Raw genomic sequence first — 25367 nt, 5'->3', positions numbered from 1 at the left:
AAATCACGCCGAGCATTAACGCCATCCTTCGATTTTCCTGCAACCCCTAATATTGTCCACAACACATTGTCACAAACATTCTTCTCTATATGCATCACATCGAGGTTGTGTCTTATTAGATTGTGCTCCCAATATGGCAATTCATAAAAGACACTCTTTTTCTTCCAACTGTGGGTGCAATGTCCAGCTTTCTCCTTCTCTACCTGTCTCCTATGCCTCTCCTTAAGGTCATCCCTCTTGTATTGGGTTAAAATACCCTCAGATTCTAATTGTAGCAACATCTCAGTTCCAGACAACAATTTGGGTTTGAGTCGGACTTCCCGAGTACCATCAAATGATATTTTATCCTTCCGGAATTTATGGCCAGTAGGTAAAAATCTGCGATGACCCAAGTATGATTGTTTCCTACTATGCTTCAACCAACACGATGTAGTTTCCTTATTGCAACAAGTACATGCATATTCGCCTTTAGTGCTCCATCCTGACAAGTTTGCGTATGCAGGAAAATCACTAATTGTCCATAGTAAAGCTGCATGCATTTGAAACATTTGATTTGTTGATGCATCAAATGTTGACACACCCTCATTCCATAGTTCTTTCAACTCCTCAATCAACGGTTGCATGTACACATCAATCTTGTCACCAGGTCCTTTTGGGCCGTCAATAAGCACGGCTAAAATTAGAAATGGTTGCTTCATGCACATCCATGGCGGCAAGTTGTATGGAACGAGCACAACAGGCCAAGTGCTATGAACTATGTTCATCGTTCTGAATGGGTTAAAACCATCAGATGCTAAGCCAAGCCTTACACTTTGGCAATCATTACTAAACTCAATATTCCGACGGTCAAAATCTTTCCATGCAAGGGAGTCAGCAGGATGCCTGAAGACACCATCATCAGTTCGTTCCTCTGCATGCCATCTCATTAACTTGACCGTCTTGGATGACATAAACAACCTCTGCAACCTTGGCTTTAAAGGAAAATACATCATCTGTTTTGCAGCTATTCGTTTGCCACCTTTGTTAGGACCATTTGAACCACCATCACCATTTGATTTCCATCTACAACTGTTGCATATGACACATTTATCAAGATTGGCGTCCTCGTTTCGAAACAATATGCAACTGTTGGGACATGCATCCCACGTCTCATACGTGAAGCCCAAATCTGTTGTGACCTTTTGAGCTTTATAATATGAGTTCGGGAGTTTCACACCCAACGGGAACGCCTCATTCAATAACTCAAGCAGCATGTCAATAGACTTGTCTGTCCACTGATTAAGCACCTTCAAATGTAAAAGTCGAACAATGAATGACAAAGATGTGAACTTCTGACAACCCGGATACAATTCACTTTGTGCATCTTGAAGAAGTTTGAAATACTTTGCAGTCTCTGCATTTGGACCGAGCTGGGGTTCAAATGCATGGGGATCAGGCCCCTGTGGTTCATCACCCTCAACACTTGTATCGGCATGTGGATTTCCCATAGCCCCTTGTATCATTCCAATCATATCATCCCCAATGTCTGAATTAGCTAATGTTTCATTCTCTCGATTACCATGCAGAGATACGTAAGATTCCCCATGATTAATCCAATGTTTGTATTTTTTAAAAAAACCATTCAAAATCAGATGCTCCCGTACACCCTCTCGTACAAAATAGTATCGATTCTCACACTTCCTACACGGACAACTGATCATTGAACCTTCAACCCTATTGGTGTAGGCAAACACAAGGAATTCATCAATCCCATTAATGTATTCGCTCGACATCCTATTTGGAAAATCGATCCAACTCTTATCCATCATCTGTACACATCCACAAAAATATCTCATCAAAGTAACTCTAAATATAATACCTACGTATTCATGTACCATGATACCTATCCATCCAATTTCTCTGAAATAGGTAGGTAGTCTTATCCTAGTTAGTTATTTACCGATTTAATAGGAGAACATAAAAAATGATATAATTTCATACTTTCTGAGTCATAACTTAAAAAATAAATAAATCATAACCAAACACCACATGAGACACAAGTTGCACCTTAGGATTTCTATTCCATAGAAAGATTTTGTCAATTATCAAAAAGTTGAAATTGCAATATTCAAAGGAAACAACCAGGTAGTTCAAAACCAATATAGACGGATCACAAAATGAAATAGGAGTACCATTTACATTCGAAAATGCAAGCAGCGTTATTATACAAATAAAAAGAATAGACTCTTTATAGCCCATTTTTGCAATTTACAATTCCGATTACACTTTGGCCTTTCAGCATGAAAATGCACACCCTTCTTCATATAGAAAGTCAAATATATGAAAATAAACATATAGGGAGAAAATATTACAACTACAGAACTACTTTCCATGTTACCTTCCTAATTTTCATAAATGAAATCAAGTAGAGTCACTTCCTCCTGACCAAACTATTCTTGGACTAATTTGGTTGCATTTCGTGTTCAATTTTTTTTCCTAATTTTTTTTTTACATATATAAAAATAGGTTGTGAATTTTTAAAAGTCTATTATTCGTCAAAATAATAAATGTTATTATTATTTATAATATTTCCATAAATGTCAAAATAATAAACTTACTAATTTGGTTATACTAATTTTTAATTTGGTTATAATAAACTTAATAATTTGGTTATAATAAACTTAATAATAAACTTAATAATAAACTTACTAATAAACTTGGTTATAATAAACTTAATAAGTTTAATTTGGTTATAAACAACCTAAGTTTAATTTGGTTATAATAAACTTAATAATAAACTTACTAATTTTTTTTTTTTTACATATATAAAAATAGGTTGTGAATTTTTAAAAGTTTATTATTTGTCAAAATAATAAATGTTATTGTTATTTATAATATTTCCATAAATGTCAAAATAATAAACTTACTAATTTGGTTGCATTTCGTGTTCAATAATATTTCCATAAATGTTATTATTATTTATTTAAATATACAGATTTTATAATATCAATGTAATTAGAATTATAATGTATATATATATTTATATATAATTTACATATTTATATATATATATATACAGATTTAATAATGTATATATACAGATTTAATAATGTATACATATTAATTTACATATTTATATATATATATATATATCAATATATATATATAAAGATGATACAGATTTAATAATGTATATATACAGATTTAATAATGTATATATATATATATATAAAGATGAGACAGATTTATATATACATATTGATACAGATTTATATATATATATATATAGATTTCATAATGTATATATTATCAATATATATATAGATGATACAGATTTATATACATATATATATATATAGATGATACATGTATATATCTATACAGAGAGAGAGAGAGAGAGCATACCGCACCACCGTTCGTCCTCGCCGCAGCACCGCGGCACCACCGCACCACCGTTCGCCGTTCGGCTTCGCAGGGATTTGGGGGAAAGAAATTGGTTTCACAGATTTAGGGATTTGGATATAGGTTTTACACTTTTTGATCGAGCGGCAAGATGAAGAGCGGGGGAAAAAAAATTTCACTTTTTGCGACGGTAGGTTTTACACCGTCGCAAATGTCAAGTACTTTATTCATAAAACGACGCCGTTTAACTTATACTTATTTGCGACGGACAATTGCCGTCGCAATATGTAAAATATTCGCGACAGCAACCGTACGCCGTCTCAAAACATTACTTTTGGCGACGGTAAAAACATCCGTCGCTAATACTGATGCATTTACTTCCTATCCGCGCATTTTTTATTACCGACGGGGACAATGCCGTCGCTAAAGCCCTCATTTGCGACGGTTTAAGTTGCCGTCGCAAAAAACCAATTTTTGCGACGGGAAAATTGCCGTCGCTAATGCTTCCGTGTTTTTTACCCCCTTTTCTTGTAGTGATATTTATAATAAATACATATTCGAGTGAGTGAGAAATTGTTATTATTATTTATCCAACTCATTTTACAAATTACAAATACAAAAAACATTTTAAAATATACTACATCATCAATTTGTACACTAATTAGTACACTAATTGATACATATAGCATTATTCATTAACAATCTAGAGCCAATTTAAGCTTTGTGAGGGAGAAGGCGAATCGGAAGGCCTTTTCAGGATTAGGCATGGGATTGAAAACAATCTTCTCGTTAGGAATTACTTTCTCCCACTTGAACCTCTTTACCAGATTATGCATGAACACTAGTATTTCCAATCTAGCATACTCTTTTCCTGGGCACATTCTTGGTCCTCCTCCAAAAGGCACATACGTGTAAGGTACGAGTCCAGATCCCTCAAACCTTGATGGGTCAAACTTGTGTGGCTCGAAGAAGAATTCTGAATTTTTATTTGTCGAGTTCGCACTCCAATATAACTGATGATTTCAAAATAAAAGAAGAAAAATAAAATGAAAATGACAAGGTAAAGTTATTAAGTAGCTTACAATTTCAAACAAGTACATAATACAAATAATCTAGTCCAGATCTAGACTAGAGGCAAACAAATAAAATAAAGATGCTATAATTATCGGATTGACTTGATTTTTTTTATGTGATGTATACGAAGAAGAGTCTTAAAAAATGAACGGTTTGAATCTAAACGAGTCCCGTAGTGGGTCCCATTGGCCCCAACAATACCTCTCTAATCCAGATCTAAACCGGAGAAATTCCAATCTCATAAAACAATTATATATGAAATTTTGGTTATCACCTTACAGCCTTTTGGAATTGAGAAACCATTGTACATGAAATCTGTCATTGCTTCTCTAAAAGCTCCTTGGAGGGGTGGTGCAAGTCTCATCACTTCACACGCTACATTCCATGAATACTTCATCTTCTTAATATCATCCCAGTTCAACAATTCCCCTGGAGCTTTTGATTTCGCAATTTCCATTTGCTCTGTTCACAACAATGCAAAATACAATCATTTGCTGTTAATTTAGTTACTTGATCTTCTTGTGGATCATTCGAATCTTTGGCTTCTTAGGGAAAATTAATAAAACATTAAAAGAAACATTATATTAAATAATTGATAATTTTTTCTAAGGTGGCTCAATTGGGCAGATACTACTCAATTCGTAACATTTCTTCCAGCTTTTATAATTTGGGGTTGGTTTGACGAGTTTTCTTTTAATAACATTTTGTTTTCTATTTGGGTAAATTATACTTGTCTCCTTTGAGATTTGAAAAAAATACGGTCACCCCCATACCTTTGACATAGTTATACCGATTTCTCTTTTAGTAAAACTAAATTGATTGAAACTAATGCAGATAGTGAAATAAATAAAGATAAATATATATTTTCATAAAAAAAATGATGACAATGCCCATTTTTTCATTTATAAAAAATTGTCTAACTGTAATGTCAATTAAATTATCAAGAGATGTAAATGTAATTTTGTCAATAATATGGGCTTAACTGTATTTTTCAATGTAATTTACCCTTTCTATTTTTTTTTTTTTTTTTTTTTTTTTTTTTTTTTTTTTTTTTTAAGATAAAGTTGTTAATGCTAAGTTATTTTTCGGTTTGGACCTGACTTACCTCCAATCTTGTGCCTACTGTGAGCCCATTATGGTCATCCTAAGTGCTACTCAAGTAGATTATTCACGTAAAAATTAAGTTGTTGGAGATTAATAGATATATAATTAAATTATATTTGTCTTTAAACAATAGAAATTTTTTTTTTAGATCCCTAATAATATTTGTTAGAAAGATAATGACAACATAATTGTCTATAGTAGTATAGGTTCTCCAAAACATACAGTCGGAAAAATAACCCCATTACACCCCTTCAAATACCACCTATTACTTTTTTTAACTCATTTAAAGTTTGAAAATTTTATAACTTTTGATCTAGTTTTTTTTTTTTTTTTTTTAATATAAAATTTGTAATTTTGAAATCATTTCATTAAGATCTATGAAATAAGATGCATGATGAATACAAAATTATAAAAAGAAAAGGTGATGAAATTTTACTAACCTAAGATAGGTCAATAAAATTTTGGTTGGTCAGTAAAATTTCGATGACCAAGTCAGTCTAAATTATTGAGATTTTGGTTGGTCAATAAAATTTTGATGACCAAGTCAATGGTAAAATTTTGGTTAGTCAGTGAAATTTTAATTTAGTGAATTTTACGTAGGTCAATGAAATTTCAAATAGGATTCTAAAGATGTAATAAAAAGTTATTAAATTTTAAATTTTGAAATCACTTAAATAATGTAAAAACTCACAGAAGAGAGAAACAACATTATGGGAGATACAACAAGAAAGATTAAGATTTTTTCGATTATAAGGTCATTTTGGACTATATATGTTAAAATTTATCCTTATTTCAAATTTCAAGGACTTTAACTAGCAAGTATGATTTCAAAAATATTCTACTTATTTATTTACATCTTTTTCAAATTTCGAGGACTTTAACTAGCAAGCATGATTTCAAAAATAGTCTACTTATTTATTTACTTCTTTTTCTAAATAACAGTATCAGATAACGTATGGCTATTAGTGATATGACCAAATATCGGACTGTATCAACCAATATACCAATAAATATATAACGAGTATTAGAGATCTCAAATATTAGTAAGTATTGGCTGATATTTAGAACACGATTAACACTTTCTTCATAATATCATCTAGCAACTAATTCAAAGGCCACAAATAAGGTTTCATTTGGCAACTTTCAGTTTTAATCAAAAAATTATTATAAATTATTATATCATTTTTTTTATTTTTTGATATATCTTTTTATAAAAAATTTAAAAAAATTACTAAAATAACCTATTTGACCTAGGTGATAATAAACCAACATTGAATTGTGGTATTAAAAAAGCGCCCGAGAGAATCCAAAACTGTACGTGCTTATAGAATAGAATAAATATGCATGCATAGATACGTATCCTCGTACACTCGTTGATAAACATGAGGAAGCTCCGCAAGAAACATGACAATAGAAGCGCAGACGGAGCTAGCAGTGTCGTGGCCACCAACCAATAAACCCAGGATTTTATCAGCAATATCAGCCTCTTTCATGAAATTTCCATTTTCATCACTCGTCACAAGCATATGTGACAATATATCTTGTGTCGGCGAAGCCTTTCCATCTCCCAAATCAACCTTTCTCTGCTTAATAATCGCCAAAAGCTCCTTCCTAATAAACTCCGAGGCCTTGATAGCTCTCCGGAACGGTGTTCCAGGCAAATCAATAGGGATGGAAAAAATTCCAGCAGCCAAAATCCCAAAAGGATCGGCGAATTTAGCGACGTGGTTCTGATCATCGATGTTGATAAACAAGCGACAAGCCAACCAAAATGTGTATCGCTTGGTGAGAGGGAAAACCACCACTTCGCTGCCAACCCAATCGGAATCGAAGTGTCGCTGTGAAATGGTATCCATGACACCAATATATTGTTGTAAAGCTTCGGGTTTGAGGAAGTTTGGGAGCATTTTTCTGAGAATGATTGCTTCTTGTTTAGAAGAGGTTTGGGTTGAGGATGGGAAGATTTTGTCGATGGAGCTAGGCCACCATGCTTGGACGAGCCTGTTCTCGTTGGACCGGCGAACACGACTGTTGGGGAGCCTAGAAGATTTGTCTTGAAGACGTAGGATGAGTACTTGGATATGCGGTCGAATACGAATTTTTCCGGGTGACCTCTCCAGCCGGTGGCCAGGAACTCGAAGGTCTCGCCGATCAACGGCCACCCGGTGGAGCCCGGCGGGAGAGTGAGGTTTTTGGAGTTGGATTTGTAGAAGAGGAAGTGCAAGCTCAGTGGGAGTAAGAGAAAGAGAAGAAAGAGGCAGAGGAGGGAGAGGAAGAAGAGCTCCATATCTACTATAGTTGCCTCAACAATTCAATGGGTTGTGGAATGAGTTTGGAACCAAGTCGAGTAATATTTATAGAACCATGCTAGCAACCAATTGAATTATCAAATATTTTATATAATATTTTTAGGTAGATAAGTCTACAAGTAAGTGAATATTCCGTAGAAAATTTAATATTTTTTCCGTTTTAAAATAATAGCCTTTTTTAGAGAATATAATTTTTTTTAATAGTGCAATTGCTACAATTCAAAAATATTCACTGTATTTGGTTTTAATTTTTTAAAAATTGAATTTTTTATTTTTCATTTTTTTTTGGATTTAGAGAATATTTTTAAAATTTTAAGCAATTTTTTTACTTTTTTAAATGTACTTTACTTGGATGTATCTAAATAGTAAGATATTTGTGAAAAAAATATTTTTAAAAATTAATAAATACACAAAAATATAAAAAATGTATTGAATTTTAGTTTTTTTTTTTGTATTTTTGGTATTTAGTGAATTTTTTAAAGATTTTTTTACAAATATTATACTTTTTAAATGTATTTATATTAGGTGTGTCTAATAATTAAAAAAATTACTTAAAATATTAAAAAAATTCATTGAAAAAAAAAAGAAAAATAAAAAAATAAAATTTTCTTAAAAGTGTTTTCTAAAAACCAAAACCAAACAAGCTGATTAATTTTTTAAAACTAGCTTTCATTTAGAACATCAATTGTCCTAATTAATAAATTTAAAAGAATGAAAAAATAAGAAATTCATGTTAAAGAGACTAATATTTTGAGACAATGAAAAATAGAATAAGAGACTAATATTTTAGAACAGATTGAATAGTTTATTTTAGATCTCTAACATTTCTTTTTTTATAGAAATTTGGAATTGGTGAGCTAATTTTAGAGCCGACCTCTATGATTCAAACTATTCACCTTTTAGCATTCGTTAAATAGAATATTCTTAAAAAAATTATAATAATCGAATATTGATAAATATGCGTTTGAATTATATTTGTATTACAAAAATGAATAGTTATTATTGAAATAATAATTATCATACATTTTTTAAAAATAAATATGATTTAAACATATAACCATCAATGTTTGATCAATTTTTTACATAAATTTTCTTTGAGCATTGATATTCAATCCCAAAAATTAGACTCATTTTTTAGGTCTAATGATGTGATAATTAATTAGGATATTTCAAGTAATACTCTGTCTCATATTTTTTTTTAATTATCAACTAATCATATGACTTATAAAATTAGATTATTCAAAGATAAGCCGTAAATCAGTTATTTACGAAAACTAATTAAACCACTGCTCTTCTTGCGATTTCCCTTCTCTCTCCAATCACCCAACCTCCGTTGTAACTTCACACTTTCTCCCTAAACACACTAACTCCAAAACCCAAGGCATAACGCAAGGCCAAATTGAAGACTTTATGGCCACCACTGCAACAAAATATCTTCAGGTTTAGAATCTCATCCAATGATTATCACAATTACAATTGCAAATGGGAAATTCAGTTCTGATTGGCAGTGCTTAATAAATCACATTTTTTAGGCTTCTTTGTTGGTGTTCAATGAGGAACCCTATTCAAACTTCTGCGGCTTGCCTAGAGGATATGAACCATCACTTATATATCATTAAACGTAGAAAAAAAAAGTTTATAAAGTGAACTTTATTTTATTTTTTATTTTTACGCAACAAATTTGAAAAAGCAAATCATATCACTAAAATCAACAGCAAAATTAACCTTAAATAAGTATTTTGAAATCAAATGGCCAACCAATGTTGCACGTATTATTATTGGGTAACAGTTTCTTTCAATCCAGAATCAAATTAGATGGTATTGTTGGGTTGTGGTGAGTACGATTTCAAGCTCCTCCTACTGATCTAAATCATTTAATGTGTAGAATTCTTCAAATATATCATTCTTTAAAAAATTACGTTAATCAAATATCGATAATTATTTGATCAGTTTGCAGTTGTTTTTTATAATTTTAAAAATAAATTAAAAGAACAAATATAAATTAATTAAATGACTATCAATATCTAATTAATATAACATTTTACAATGCTTGGTTTGTGTTTGTAGAGTAGTTTTTGAGATAAAAAGTACGAAAACTTGTTTAATTTGTCTTTTTTCAGAAATAATTTTGAAAATTTATTTTGGAGAGAAAGTTTTAAAAAAAAGTGATTGATTTGATGTTTATGAGAGAGAGTGTGATTTTGAAAAGTAGGTAACCAAATAAAATTTTGAGATTTTTTTTGAAAAAAATTTGTTTAATTTAATTACTCTTGAAAATTTATTTATAAAAAAAAAATTTAAAAATTTTTCTAAAAACAAACTAAATAAAACCAATATACATGATAACTTTTACGAATTGAATTAAAATAACCCTAAAGTCGACCCCACCTTGATTTAATGGTACTGTCCAATGTATTTTCAAACAATAATGATAGGGATTATTAATTTTAAAATTTTAAAAAGATCATTAATGACATGGCATTCAATAAAAAAAAAATACAACATTACAGTTAAAATATCAAATCATTCATGGTGAGACTCACTACTACATCATTAATAGTAACACTAATTAGTACTATCACTCATTTTTCATTTTCAAACTGGAGAAGGGCTAGACTTATTAGCGTACCTTTTTGTTTTATGATTGATGCGGAGATGTCAATTCGCTATTGACTTCTGACAAGGCAGCAAATAAATGGGGCAGATGAAATAATGTAAAATCAATTTTAAGGTAGTTTGATAAAATTGTTGTTTTAATGCCCGTTTGATAATGATTTTTTTCGTTAAATTTTTAATTTTTTTGATTTTTTTAGTCTGTTACTTTTTTAATCGTTTGGTATTTTTATTTGACTTTTTGACTTTGAAATTGTATATTTTTTTTTGTCTTTTTGCTTATTTTGTTTTTTTGTGATTTTTTGATTTTTTTTTGTCATTTTGTGATTTTTTTAGTCCAAAATGAAAACCAAACGACCCCTTAGTTTCATTTATTAAAAAAATCAAAAATCAAAAACAAAAATATTGTGTTTAGTTTAGTTAGAGAATTTCTTTTCTGAAATTTTTAAATAAACTAGAAATTATCTAAATCTAAATCTAGAAATCTAAATCTAAATCATTTTAAAATACCGAAAGTGTTTGTCTATTTTTTTTTTCTTCTTAAAATATCCTTATAAATTATTTACAAAAAAGAAAAGAAGCAAATAATCGTGAAACCACCCGCCAAACAGCACACGGGAGTGCTTTCTCTTTTGCTACTACCAATGAATAACATCGGGAACCAATTAAAAAAAAAAAAAAACTGAAAACATTCAACGAAGCATAGTATAAACTATTAAATTATTAAAAAAAAACAAAACAAAACATAATATAAATTATGATTTTTTTTAAGGTCATTAATATTAAAATTTTATAGCATAAAAGATATCTAATATTTTTATAATGTTTAAAACCTCTAAAATCGATTCAAAGAAAATTCGATCTAAAGAATTTCTCTGCACTTTCTAGAGAATTTCTCTCCAAATTAGGGAATTTCTTTCTAGAGAAATTATGGGAAGGCCATTGGCCAGAGAAATTCTGTAGATTCTAGTCTAGAGATTTTCTCTAGATTTTCAAAGAATTTCTCTGATTTTTGCAAGAATTTTTCTGAGTTTAAATCAGAAAATTTATCTATCTTTCTCAATCACTATGTGCAATACATAAATCGATCATCCAAATAAGCAACAACAACAACCAATATACATATATCCAGAGAATTTCTCTAGCTTTCCCAGATCTGGAAAGGATGAAGAAATTTTTTAGATCTGGGAAGGCCAGAGAAATTCTCTGAATTCTAGTCTAGAGATTTTCTCTGAATTTTCTCTAGATTGCCTTCCCAATCACAATGTGCAATACCCAAATCGATCACCCAAATAAGCAACAACAACAACCAATATACATATATATATATATATATATAGAGAGAGAGAGAGAGAGAGAGAGAGAAAGAGAGAGAGTCACTGGATTATATATTGAAGCCATTGAATTTGGCTCATGTAAAGGCTGAATAGGCGCCCATGTTGTAGAACACAATCAAATCATTAAGTTGGAGCTCTGGCAGCTTACATTATGTCGTCACTACATCCATTCCATCACAAGTAGGTCCAAATATCGTGGATGCCATAGCATCCCACATCCATCCTCGTCATCTTTCGACTGATCAGAAAGTAGTAGTGCCTGAACACCATGGATGACCGATCATGGAGTGGGCTATCTCTGGAACATATTTTCACTGGAACCTCAACAATTTCAAAGTTTTCAGATTCTTCGCTCCAATGATGAGCGGTCCAAAGCACTATCCATTGTAGAGCTCCTTGAGGCATATGGTTTTTAGAGACGAAGTGACGACGCCCGGGCTAGTAGGCTCTGCGGCGGCGGCTACGCCTCTATCGTCGTTGATGCCATGGAGGCGCTTGATGGAGAACTCTTTGAGAGAGGAATAGTGATCGAGCACTACGTTCATGCCTCTGACTTCAATCATGCAAGATCTACACGAGAACTTTTTCAAACCCTTGTAGTTCTTGGCTAAAACAGCCATGCCAATATCGGTGAGCTTGAGCAACTACGGAACTTGAGGCGCATGAGGTTAACGTAGCGGAGCGACAAAAGAATCAGGGCATTGTCATCTAGGCTGACGAATTATGGGTCGCATCGGAGAGCGAGCTTTGTGACGACGTTGAAGCGAGAGAAGAGAGAGGGAAAGAGAGAGAGAAAAAGAAATGAGATTTGATTTGAGAGAGTTAAATTTCTCTGTGAAATATGGTGTGGGGTTGAGGGACCTTAGACATCACAAAATAATATTATGGATCTCTTCCATTACTAAAAATGGGAGAGAGATCTTACACTAATTTTCTAATTATCTATATATTATATAAGGAAAAAGGGGTTTCTAACGCACAAGTCTTGTGAGAGCTCTAATATCTCAATCTTAGTTTTCTAATTTTTTGATTTCAAAAAAAGAAAAAAAACCCTCAGCATTTATTGACTTCTCTCAACTCACAAGCCTTTTTAACTTTTCTCATACCTACTGCTTCACCTTTTTCAACTTTTTCTCACACACGATGGTTAGTGATGAGATTGTTAAATTATTTTTTACAAAAAAATCTGAAAAAAAATAATTTGTATATTAAAAAAAATCTAAAACAAATATAAATTCTTATTAAAAAATAATAGGTTACAATTGCAAAAAAAAAAAAAAAAAAAAAGAAAAGAAAAGAAAAAAGAAAAATACATTGTGCATTTCATTAATAATGTTCAAAAAAATGTGTCAAGTGTTTGTGTAAAGGCTTGACACGTGTCTACTATCAAATTATTAAGTGAATATAAATGAAACCAAAGAACTCAGTTTTAATGGCTAACAAATATTAAAAACTTGACTATTGAAGCCTAATAACTATTAATTAATAAAATTCAGAAATTGAAAAGTCTTAAATCACATCTTTTTATCTTCTCAAATGTTTCTTTTTTTGGTGCATGCATTCATTCTAATATTGATAGAGAATTGGACGTGTGGAAGAATGAGAGATATTAAAATTATATACTGAGTTATGTAATTGTTGTGATAAAAAAATAAGGTTGCCTTCCCCTTCTATGGTGATTTATCTAGTTATATCTCCAATTAAAACGTCAGGTGTGCTTCTATATCATCATTGAATGTTACTTTCATTCTGTGTTTGCTAAAACTAATAGATGGATCTAATGCAAGAAGTACAGATTATTTCAATGTCATTCTCGAGATTAGAAGTACAAAAAATATACATAAAAAGTATATGAATAGACAATATTTTACAAAATTTATTTGTGAGTCTCACTTTTTAAAAATCCTATAATTCCTTTATTTTTTGTATTATATTTTATGTTTGGTTTCCGTACTTTTTTTATATATAGTTTTATTTTTTTTCTTTAAAAGTTTTTTTTAAATAAATAAATCATTTTCTATTTCAAACAATTTTGTTTTTTGTTTTTATTTTTTATTTTTTTCTTAACGTAATTTTAGTTTTTGGGCAATTACTTACCTTCTTTTTTTTTTCTTCTATATATTGTAATTTTGTGCATTTTAAGTGTATGATGTTTTCACTAATACACACGGAGATGCACTATGAAAAAAAGTAAGAAGAAGAAAAATAAATAAAACAATACGATGAATGGAGCAAAGATCAAAGATTAAAACTTCCAAAACAAGCAAGCAAACAAACAAGCAAGTAGAATAGAATGTTTAACAATAGACATTTAAAAATTTGTAATAAAATTTTCAAACTTTCCTTTTTCCTACGAAAATTCTATTTGGTACTAACTAAATAAAATGCTTTTAAAATAGTTTTTTTTTTAGTTAATTACCTAAAAACCCTATTTATAAATGTTATAGTAGCTCAGGTCCTATTTATAAATGTTATAGTAGCTCAGGTCCTATTTAGGATTTTTTGAATCAATAAGTTCTATTTAGTAAAACTGAGTTTTTAAAACTAAGAACATTATCAATTTTGCATAGTAATGTTTTAGATAATTGTTTCACAAAAAAAAAAAGAGAGAGCATGAGATTAAACGTTTTTGCCCTTCTACTTATTAGTTTGATACAGCTATCCAATAAAACCGAGAACATTATTAGTTTTTTCCAATTTTAAAACTAAGAACATTATTAGTTTTTTATTTTTAAAGTTATTTATTTATTTTTTTTAGTTTTGCACAACAATGTTCCATCATCATGCTCCTTTATAGGCCTAAAACTTTCAGTTTTACACAAAAAATAATTCACTTTTTTCAATTTTTTCAAAACAAACATTAGCTTCTTTTTTTTTTTCTGCACATATATATATATATATATATATACATATTCAATTTGAAAGTTGATATTTTAAAGTTTTGAAAATTAAAATAAATGTAAAATTATTATGTTCCTTTATAGATAATCGTAAATGATGAACGATCATTGTTTGAAGGGCAATTCTAACTATTAAAAATTTAATGGGACGTGAAGGTTCAAAAAATCTTACTTAAGAATTAATGGAGTATTAGTTCATAAATTAGGACTTGAGCGTAAATGCAACCCCCCCCCTCCCCCCTTTTTATTTTGAAATTAAAACTATAGCAAATCTACGTAAGCATAATTGCTAACCGTATTTTTTACTTAATGTATAATATTATATTGATTACCTTTTTCATGTTTATTTTTTTAAGTATTTATATAAAAGTAAAAAAAAATGTCGTCGGGAATAAAATTTTCCTTAATTTAGTTATAAATTTTGCCCATACGTTATATTTAAATTTTGAATAAAAGCAAATATAAAATAATTGATTGAAAATATGATGCATTTGTTATATTCCTTTTTTTGTGTGCAAAAAAAGGGAAAAGAAAAAAAAATATATAGATGACATTTAAAATCGCAATTCATAGATATACAGATAATTATAAACACAACCTATACATAGCACATGTGAAAAACTAATATTATATACATGGACCACAAGGTCTTTTCTTTTTTCTTTTTTTTTTTTTTGAACCAGATAAAAAAAAAGAAAAAAAAATGATGCTTTGAGGTGCCATTAATGTATCCGTGGGCACAGACCTCGGGATAATCAGTTGCCAGTCTGATTTGACTCAGCCCATAGGAAGGGACTCACCACTGAAGTACCAATAGAACTCAACTATACACTACAAACGAGTCCAGATTTCGATTGAAATACAAGGCGAGATCTCCATAAAGAACCAGCTGCAAAGCAACAGAGTCACCTCCCCAAGAATTAGAACTTGGATCATGCCTGTGGAGAGGGATGACTTCACCATTAGGCCATCACTCCAATAGTTTCAAGGATTTGTTTGATTGTGTTGTTCGTGTATACACCTTGACATGAAGTCCATAAAGTTTGAATGGCTCAATATAGTTTTTGAATATGAAATTTATATTTTTAATATAATATTTTTTATAATAATTTAAAACAAACAAAAAATTTATATAAAATTTTTATATATAATGATGTGATTCATTGTGAATTTTTTATTTTAAAATAAAAAATTATTAAAAATAAATTTATTTATAATAATGATATTACTATATATTTTTATAAAGTTTTTTTTATATAAATTTTACATAAAAAAAAATATTTTTTTTCTATTTATTATTCACACACTTCTCAGTGTGTAAAGAGAGACATCAAACTATTTGCAGACCAAACCACTGAAACAAACTGTCTTGCCTTTGCTGGCCAACTTCAAGTCGGACGTGTCCTTGCTATATTCTGGGTCATGTTTGCAACCCATCTTTCTCATCCCTCGTTTGGAACAGTAGTTATTTTAGTTGATTGTTTTTTATTATTTGGCTATTTTATGATATGAAAAAAAATTGGGAAGTGATCGAGACCCCCTCCAATCACCACCCCCACTACCCCCATACACACGTGGCGGGTGGTGATTAGAGGAGAAGGAAAAAAAGAAAAAAGAAAAAGAAAAACTGGCCAATCAGAGAAAGAGGGAGTTAAAAGGGGTGCCTCCTTGAAGGGGTCCAACTCATTTTTCAAAAAAATTATGTTTGGAATAATTTGTGAATTTTTTTATAATAGATGGCTGTGAGAGAAAAAATAATTAATTAATATGTAAGATATAATATTTTGTGTTATTAATTATTTTAAATTTTGTTTTGTCTTTATTAGATATTTTAACCAACAATCAGCGATCTAAACACAAAAATTTCTATTTACAATAAGCCCTCGTTTGGGATGAGCTAATTTAGCCTAACTTTTTGGCTTTTCGACTTTTGGACTATTGTAGCCTAGCTAAAAAAACTTATGTTTGAGATAAATTTTGAAATTTTTGTATTTCATTTGATGGTTGTGATAGAAAAAATAAAATATTTATGATTTAGATATGGCATTTTATCTTATTGACTAAATTAGTTTGTTTTGTCTTTATTAGTTAATTTAACCAAACTAGTGATGCGTCTTGATTTAAATAAATAGAAATAAAAAAATATTAATTCAATATTATGTATTACTTATGTGGTAGAATATTCTTTATTAAGCTTAAGATCTCATGTTCAAATCTCACTCTCATCTCAATCTAATTAGTTTTTATTTATTTATTTATTTATTTTGAATAGATAAATTGACACTTACTCTAAGGAGAGAGAAAGACTTCTGAACACTAACATAGTTTTTCACTTTGCCTTCGTTTGGCAACTTGGGTTGGGTTGGGTTGGGTTTGGGGTTATTTTAGCCAAAAAAAATAAAATAGGTTTTTAGCCCAATAAGACAAAATATTACATCTAACTCATAATCATTACATTTTTTCTCTCACAAAAATAAAAAAGGCCAAAAAGTCCATCCCAAACAGCCCATAATCATGAAAATGTACTGAATTTTAATTTTTTTTGGGACAATTCGGGCGGGGCGGAGCGCACGCACGAGCATGTGGCAATTTTTGTATAATCAACTTGGACCATAATTTTGGCCCAAACCCATCTTTGAAGCATCCATAAATTCCATTCCTTCGAAAAATTTGGATGCCCCCAAAGGGCTCATGTTTTTATCAAAATCTTGAGATTTAAATACCTATCAAAACTTTCCTCTACAATCAATGTGGGATTGGTAGCTATACATAATTCTCAATACCTCATTCATGAGGCCAACTTTATGAGACAATTTCTTATTCTATTCTTAATGATTTTTTGATTATTCTTTTTGTGGTGTAAAGATTTTATTACAAAGAATCTAAGCCCTTTTGATCCCATCTCAACTGGTGGTTGGGACGTACTTTAATTTCATATTAAAGTCATCAGAAAATCATTTTTTTTCTAACAATCCCCCTACATGAATAAAAATTAATCGAATAAAGAAAACAGACAACGTTTAACAATAAAGACGTAAAGAGAGAGCACACAGACTAACCCTTCGTCATAAAAGCTAGTTATTGGACTTGAATCTTTCGTAATGAAAACCTATCGGATTTACTGGCTGACTATTGAAAGTGACGTCTTGAACTGTTCTGCCATTTGTGTAAATCGAGACAATAGACCTCATACTGGAGTTAGTCTAACCATTGTTCTTGTTCTCACTGGTGTATTCGATATGGCCTTAGAACACTAGTCTAGTTCAGTTAGTGTTTTTAAAAAATTCAGCTATTTTGAAAGAATTCGGCTTTGTCAATTCTTAAAGAAGTAGCCCCACTTCGCATTCATATAGGTGATCTATATAAGGTATCTCATTATACCGTGGTTGATTCTTTATCTCACTTAGGTCATTAAAAGTATTAGCTTAACCTTTCATCCCTACAGAGTATCACTGTATAGAGAAATGGGCAAGAGGATTTACTTCTTCAGTGACACACCCGTTACACCGTTACACACAGTTAGTGTAACGCCCCGAAGAATTACACAATCTAGACTTAACATCTTCCAATTACATAATTGTAGCCATCCCATTTTTTACTGTCCTTAAAATTTGGGCGCCTTAGGTTGATCACTCGATGATGAAAGTTATGCTGTACAAATGTTCAATTTCTTCAGCAAGAAGAGCTTCTAAATTCTAACATGTACACTCCATTTTGACCAAAACTATTTTAGACCTTAAAATCCAAATTTTCAAAATATTTTTCCAAATGTTTATATGTTGTTCCAAGGCTTGCATTTCGTTTAAAATATTGCACTTTTTGGTAAACCGAGTGAGGACAAAGTGGAAATAAATGGAAGGGAGGTGAACTCTTTGAAAAATCTTTCAAAACATCTTATTTATAGGTTTGGATTTGAAGAAAATAGGAGGGGAGGGAAGAAAACTAGTTGGGGGAAAAGTTAGGCATCAATCCGTTAGGACAAAAATGAGCAACCTTTACTAAAATAAGCATATCTCTGTGCACACTTAGAATTTAGATGTGAATCCACCTCTATTGGAAAGTAGACTTATGTGGCTTCTATTTAGACTCAAGAATGACCTAAAACCTAGTCCGGATGAGCGAATATGCCCATTTGAAATCGGGCATTGAAGCAAATTTTTGTGGCCGGCCACTTTAGTGGCTTGCCGGCTAGATGTGCAAAATTTGGCCATTTTGAGTGTTTTGGCCTGCCAAGTGTCCCCCACTAGTGGCCTTCCAAACACTAATAGTGGCCTGTCGGCCAAAAGAAGTGCCTATTAGCCACTTGTGTCAAAAAGCAGATTTTTGCAAATATTTTCTGCTAGTTGTTTCCACATTGCACCAGCTGTTTGTATATAGATATTTTTGACTGAGGCTCATGTTTTCTATATATAGGGGACATTCCCTCTTTGTTTTATGGTTAGAAAAATTTGAAGAAGGAAATTAGGGTTACAAAAAATTCCAAAAATCCCAAAATTTGAAATTCTCTCTCTATCTCTATCTTGTAACACACACACACACCTGACCCAAACACTTCCTAAACCAATATTTGAGCTCTTCTTGCTGGGATTCTTGAGTCCAAATTTTAGCCCTTGAGAGTGAAAGACTTGTGGTTTGTGGAACAAAGTGTTATTCCTCTTCAAGAGGTATAACCTTGGCCTTCTCTACACTACTTTTTCCTCATCTTTTCTTACTATTTTTAGACTGTTTTGGGACTGTATTTTTGAGCTAAAACTTGTGGTTTAAAGCCATTAAAGGTAGAAGGGTGGATCACCCTTCTTTGAACCTTGTTTCATAAGCTTTTACCCTTGTGTTTCCTACCTTGTTATCAACTTTTTTTGAGCTTTTTACCACTGGTTTTCATAGTTTTTCAGAGGCTAAAATAATGTTTTGAAGTTCAAAAAATGGAGGGGGTAGCCTCCCTTCCTTGTGCTTGCTTACTAACTTAACTTACTCCATGTTGTAGCTTACTTTTTTAGCTTTTTTGACTTCAATTCCAGCACTATTTTAGCTTCATTTAGGGCTGTTTTAGGCTGGTTACTTCATTTATGCTTTGAATAGTATGCTTTCAGTGTAATGGTCCTCATAGATTTGGAGGTCTAGGCCTTAGCCACCTAGCTATTTGAGTTGATAGTGTTTATTTCTTACTTTCCATACTTGTGTTCATCTTTAAAACACCTCTGCAACTTCCCTCCTTTCTTGACTTTTTTTTTCTTTGTTTTGAAAGTTGTTTCAAACCAATTTCTTGTTAAAGCTTGGAATTGAGGTATTGTGCTTAATGGTATTCCAGAACATTAAAGAAGTTCGGAGAAAACTAGATAAATCTAGAAAGTTCTAGAAGGTTCTAGAATATTTTAAAGAAGAATAGAAAGCTCTAATATATACTAGAGTAATCTAAATTGTCCTAGAGTGTAGGGAAAGTATAAGTGTATTTTAGAAAGTTCTTTAACTAGTATAAATATGAGATGAGTGCATGTACTAGACAATTGGACAATTGAGTGAAAGAAAAGTGGGTCCAAAGTGAGTCTAGAGTGAGTGGTCAAGCACTATCTAGTGTGAGGTGTCTCAAGTTCTTGTGTGAGGAAGACACAAAGTGTGAAATGCTTGAATATATGTGTGGATAACTGAAGTGTATTAGTGTGTGATTGTGTACAAGTGTTTTGTATACTAGAGTGTTATTAATAAAGGTTGTATTTCTGGGTCTACCAGGGTGTCAAACTCAACAATTTGGTATCAGAGCTTGGTTGTTCGGGGACCGACACGAAGAGCAATTGAGATTGATACAAGTGATTGTTGAAGTCAACGAGCACAATTGTTATGGCGAATTTTGGAAACTTCATCGGTGGTATGGAGGAATTAAATTATTATAATTATGATTATTGGCGAATATGCATCGAGGCATATCTTCAAGGACAGGATCTATAGGAGATTGTTAACGGCAAGGAAACTGCGTCACGTAGAGAAGAAAATGCAGAGGTCTTACGAAAGTGGCGGATTAAGGCTGCAAAAGCGATGATCGTGTTAAGGAGAACTATTTAGAAAGAGTTATGGAGTATGTTCGGGAGGCTACTACTCCAAAAGTAGTCTGGGACATATTTACGGTGTTATTTTCGAAGACTAACGATGCACGACTCTAGTATCTAGAGAACGAGCTTGCAATGGTGAGACAAGGATCAATAACTATCAGCCAATATTTTCTCAAGGTAAAGACTCTTTGCAATGAAATTTCACAACTTGATCACGAGTAAAAAATTAGCGAGTCAAGAATGAGGCGCGTTATTACTCAAGGTTTAAGACCCGAGTATAGTGGGCTTATGGGCGCTGTTAGAGGATGGTCCACTCAACCATCACTGGTCGAGCTCGAAAGTCTATTGGCGAATCAAGAAACTCTAGCAAAGCAAATGGCTGGAGTCACACTGAAGAATAAAAGTGAAGAAGGGGCATCATGTAGTAGAAAGAGAAGAAATGGACTAAAGTGGCAAGAATATAGAAAAACGAAGAAAGAAGAAGATAAACAATCACAAGATGATCGAAGTTATCAACGAAGGGGAGTTTGACATGATAAAAATGATCGAAAAGCTACTAGATTTGGACGACGCAAAATGGAGTGCTTCAAATGTGGCAAGATTGGCCACTACGCAAAAGATTGTCAGTTAAGAAGAAGACCAATTGAAGGTAATATGGTAACATCTTATGGTTACCAAGATGAGAGTGATGAAGAATGGGATTTCCAAGCTTCATGTGCAATGTTCGAGATCGTGGAACTAGGTTGCTTAAAAGAAGAGCTAGAATTTGAAGAAGAATGGGATTTTGAAGCATCTCCTACAATGTTCGTGGTCACTAAAGCAAATTCAAAAGAGGAGATAGACTTCGATAAAAGCATACATGAGCAATGCAATGCAGTTACCAAGGAAATGGATGCATACTCTATTACAGATGAGTCAACTCCTACAGCTAAGTCTCAATCTTCAAGAGCTAAAGATCCAGAAGCTCACCTACTAGAGAAGTTGAGGGAGCAAACAGAAGAAGAAGTTCAAGAAGTGATAAAGCTATAGCAATCAATATCTGCAAGGCAATGCCAATCTAATCCAAGGTACGTTGATGTAACCTTTGCTAAGATGGATGATATAAAGGAATCAATAACATTTCAGGAAACAACAAAATTTAACAATTTGAGGAAGACAACAAAAGAAGATATTGATACATCAACACATATTCAAACATGGCACTCGCTATCTAATTGGAGGATAAGAATCCTACAGCTGGCCAAGGACGTGGTGTTCCATGGAAAAATAAATCACTTCAAAAGAAAGAAGTCAATATTGGAAGAGATGGAGACAAAGTTTATCGTGGCAGAGGACCAAGGTGCAGATATACTCGCGAAGAGTTTCTGAAACAACGTAGCATGGCTACATAATCTAGAAATGAGAGTTAGTGTTGAGGGGGAGTGTTGAGAGTCATCACTAACTCTCCTCACTCTCTAGAATCTTCTTTTAGAATATTCTAGAAGTTTTCACATGAATCTAGAATACTCCGGAAAGATCTAAAAGATTCTGGAAAGACCTAGAGAAATCCGAAAGATTCTAGAATATCCTAGAAGGTTATTGAAGAAGTTTGGAGAAAACTAGAGAAATCTAGAAAGTTTCGAAAGGTTCTAGAATATTTTAGAGAATAATAGAAAGCTCTAATATGTATTAGAGTAATCTAGATTGTTCTAGAATGTAGGGAGAGTATAAGTGTATTCTAGAAAGTTTTTTAACTAGTATAAATATGAGATAAGTGCATATACTAACCAATTGGACAATTGGACAATTGAGTGAAAGAAGAGTGGGTCCAAAGTGAGTGGTCAAGCACTATCTAGTGTGAGGTATCTCAAAGTCTTGTGTGAGGAAGACACAAAATGTGAAGTGCTTGAATGTATGTGTAAGTGGATAAGTGAAGTGTATTAGTGTGTGATTGTGTACAAGTGTTTTGTATACTAGAATGTTATCAATAACAGTTGTATTTCTGGGTCCACTAGGGTGTCAAACTCAACTGTATACAGAGAACTCAACAAATACATTGGCCAGAGATTTTATTTTTTTAAGAAAAATCAAACCCACTCTAGCGACCCTCTTCTTCCTCCTTTCTCTTTCTGAAAACTACCAAACCCACTTCGACGACCCTCACAACCATGACCTTGGCAAACAATGGTCGCCTGAGAGATAAGACCACCCATCGAAAAATGGAGAGAGAGAGAGAATGCCACACCCACCGGCAGATGACCCATTCTCCTCTCTTCTTCTTCTATCCCTTCCCCTTCTCTAATGTGACCAGATCGCGGCTTCCCATTCTGTCGGCGAAGCCATCTCTGGCGTCCTCTCTTCCTTCTCCTATTTCCCCTTTGTTCCTCATTCTCTTCTCTTTCTCTTGTCGTCACCTCACATTTCTGTTTGTTAGAATTTGATTCTCAAACATTTGAGAGATAAACAAGAAAAGAAGGAAAAAAAAAATTATTAAAATAATGTCGTTTTGAAACTACCACTAGAACCATTTTTGACACCACCACTGGAACCATTTCAAAAAATCACAACCGAGGATCGGGCTCTTATAATAAGCGGTGTTTTGGAAAGTTAGTAAAAAGTTGATTTTTTGACTTTTTTAGATTTTTGGTAATTTTTTTAGCAAAAAAATTGACTTTTTTAACTAAAAAAATTGACTTTTTATAATTTTTTTGTATAAAAAAACTAAAGAGCTAAAAAACTAATTTTTTACAAACTTTTCAAATTGCCTGTAAAGATAAGTTTAGCATTTCAAACTCTTTACCATGACGTTACTATCATCGTGTTTGTCATTTATTTGAAGCTTTAAGGCACTAATCAGTTGGACTTTGTACCATGATGTCACTGTCATCATTATTTGACGCTTTATGGCACTGATTAGCTGGTGCCGGTATGAACACGTTTGAACCAGCATATATAGGGATGTTTTGAGAAGTTAGTAAAAAGTAGACTTTTGATTTTTTACCAAGTTTTTTAGTTTTTTGAAAAGTGATTTGGGAAGTTGGTAAAAAGTTGACTTTTTACTTTTTAGTTTGATATTTATTTATGGTGTCAAATCAAATTAAAATGACCAAAATACCCTTACTCAACATAAGAAATTTATTTTTTTTTTTCATAGGCCCTAATTTGTAATTTTACACTTGCATTTTTGCCACGTCCCAAACCACATTTGTTGCGTTTTTGGCACTTGCGTTTTTGGACATTTTGTCCAAAAACGTGACTTTTTATTTTGTTCCCAAAACAACACATAATAATGTTGAGCAAGGGCTTGTTTGATATCATCAAAAAAATCTAAAAAGTCAAAAAGTAACTAAAAAAGTAAAAAAAAATCATATTACTTACCTCTTTTTTGGCGAAAAATCTGCCAATTGAAAAAAAGAAAAAAAAAAGAAGAGAAAACTGCGCTGCACAAAACTGTGCTGCCACACATCCAAGTCAATGGAAAATGTGGCACACTTGTAGCCACACATGCAATTAAAAAAAAAATTGAAAAGAGATAGAAAGTGCACTGCCAGTACTGTTGCTTTTGTCAGCGAGGGTAATTTCGTAATTTTATAATTTTATACAATATTTTGATACACATTTTTTCATAAAAATTTAAAAAGTTAACCCAAACATCCATATATTTTTTCATCTACTTTTTAGTCCAAAAAGACAAAAAGTACACTTATTTAGGACACCACAAACAACCCCAATTGAATAATCCTTCGTAACTCGAAATCTCTCTGTCCCGAATGGCTCGACTACCCAAAACGACGACGTCGTTTTGGGTAATTTTTTTTTTTCCTCTTATATTGCTGAAACAAAGGGAGGAAGAGAGAGAAGAGAGCAGAAGAAAAAGAGAAAGAGAGAGAAAAGAGAGGAAGAGAGAAGAGGGAGGAGAAGAGAGAGCACCCATCACTGGCGCTGCCATCACGAGCACCGCCATCCCCTGTGCGTATACACAGATCTGTGTACCCCACACACTCTCTCTCTCTCTCTCTCTGTTTTGATGTTGATTATGATGTGTTGATGATGATGATGATGATCTTCTCTTTTTCTTTTTCTTTTTCTTCATCTTCTTCTTGTTTGTAGACTGAAACAAATGAGAAAAGAGAAAGAAAGGGAAAAAAAAAAAATCCAAAACGACGTCGTTTTAAATTTGAGCCATTTTGGGCTGAGCATTTTTCGGGCCACATAACAGCGCTGGAGTAAATTACACTTTTGCCTTTTTTCTTTTATGGTTGATCACTTTTCATTTTGATTTTTAAAATATATTTTTTTTTAGTTTAACTTTTTATGCTTTAAATTTTTTCCAATTTGCTTCTAAAATTAATTTCTATTAAAAATTAGACAAAAAAAAAAAAAAAAACTCATTGATAGGTACGTGATATAAAAATATTTTATTATATATAACTCATACATCTAGTATAAATTTAAATTTTAATATAATAATATATTTTTTATATTATGCAATAGTTATTGTGATGTTTTTTTTTTATTATCTAATTTTAAATAAAAATTAACTTTAAAAAATTAAAAAATTAAAATAAAAAAATGGCCAAATATAAAAAAATACACGAATAATGTTTGGGACTCCCTTGTTTGGAG

General features: G+C 31.8%; 1 protein-coding gene and 1 pseudogene across 1 annotated transcript in view; both read right to left on the bottom strand.

Annotated features, from left to right (window-relative positions):
* LOC145798793 (uncharacterized) overlaps positions 1-25367 on the bottom strand; it is a 42192-nt gene that overhangs the window by 5028 nt on the left and 11797 nt on the right. The window lies entirely within an intron of this gene.
* LOC114272438 (beta-amyrin 28-monooxygenase-like) lies at positions 4096-7920 on the bottom strand (annotated as a pseudogene).

Source organism: Camellia sinensis, chromosome 9 (assembly GCF_055761805.1).
Source record: "Camellia sinensis isolate YWXY chromosome 9, ASM5576180v1, whole genome shotgun sequence".
In the NCBI taxonomy this organism is placed as follows: Eukaryota; Viridiplantae; Streptophyta; class Magnoliopsida; order Ericales; family Theaceae; genus Camellia; species Camellia sinensis.
This window is presented reverse-complemented; position numbering and strand designations above follow the sequence as displayed.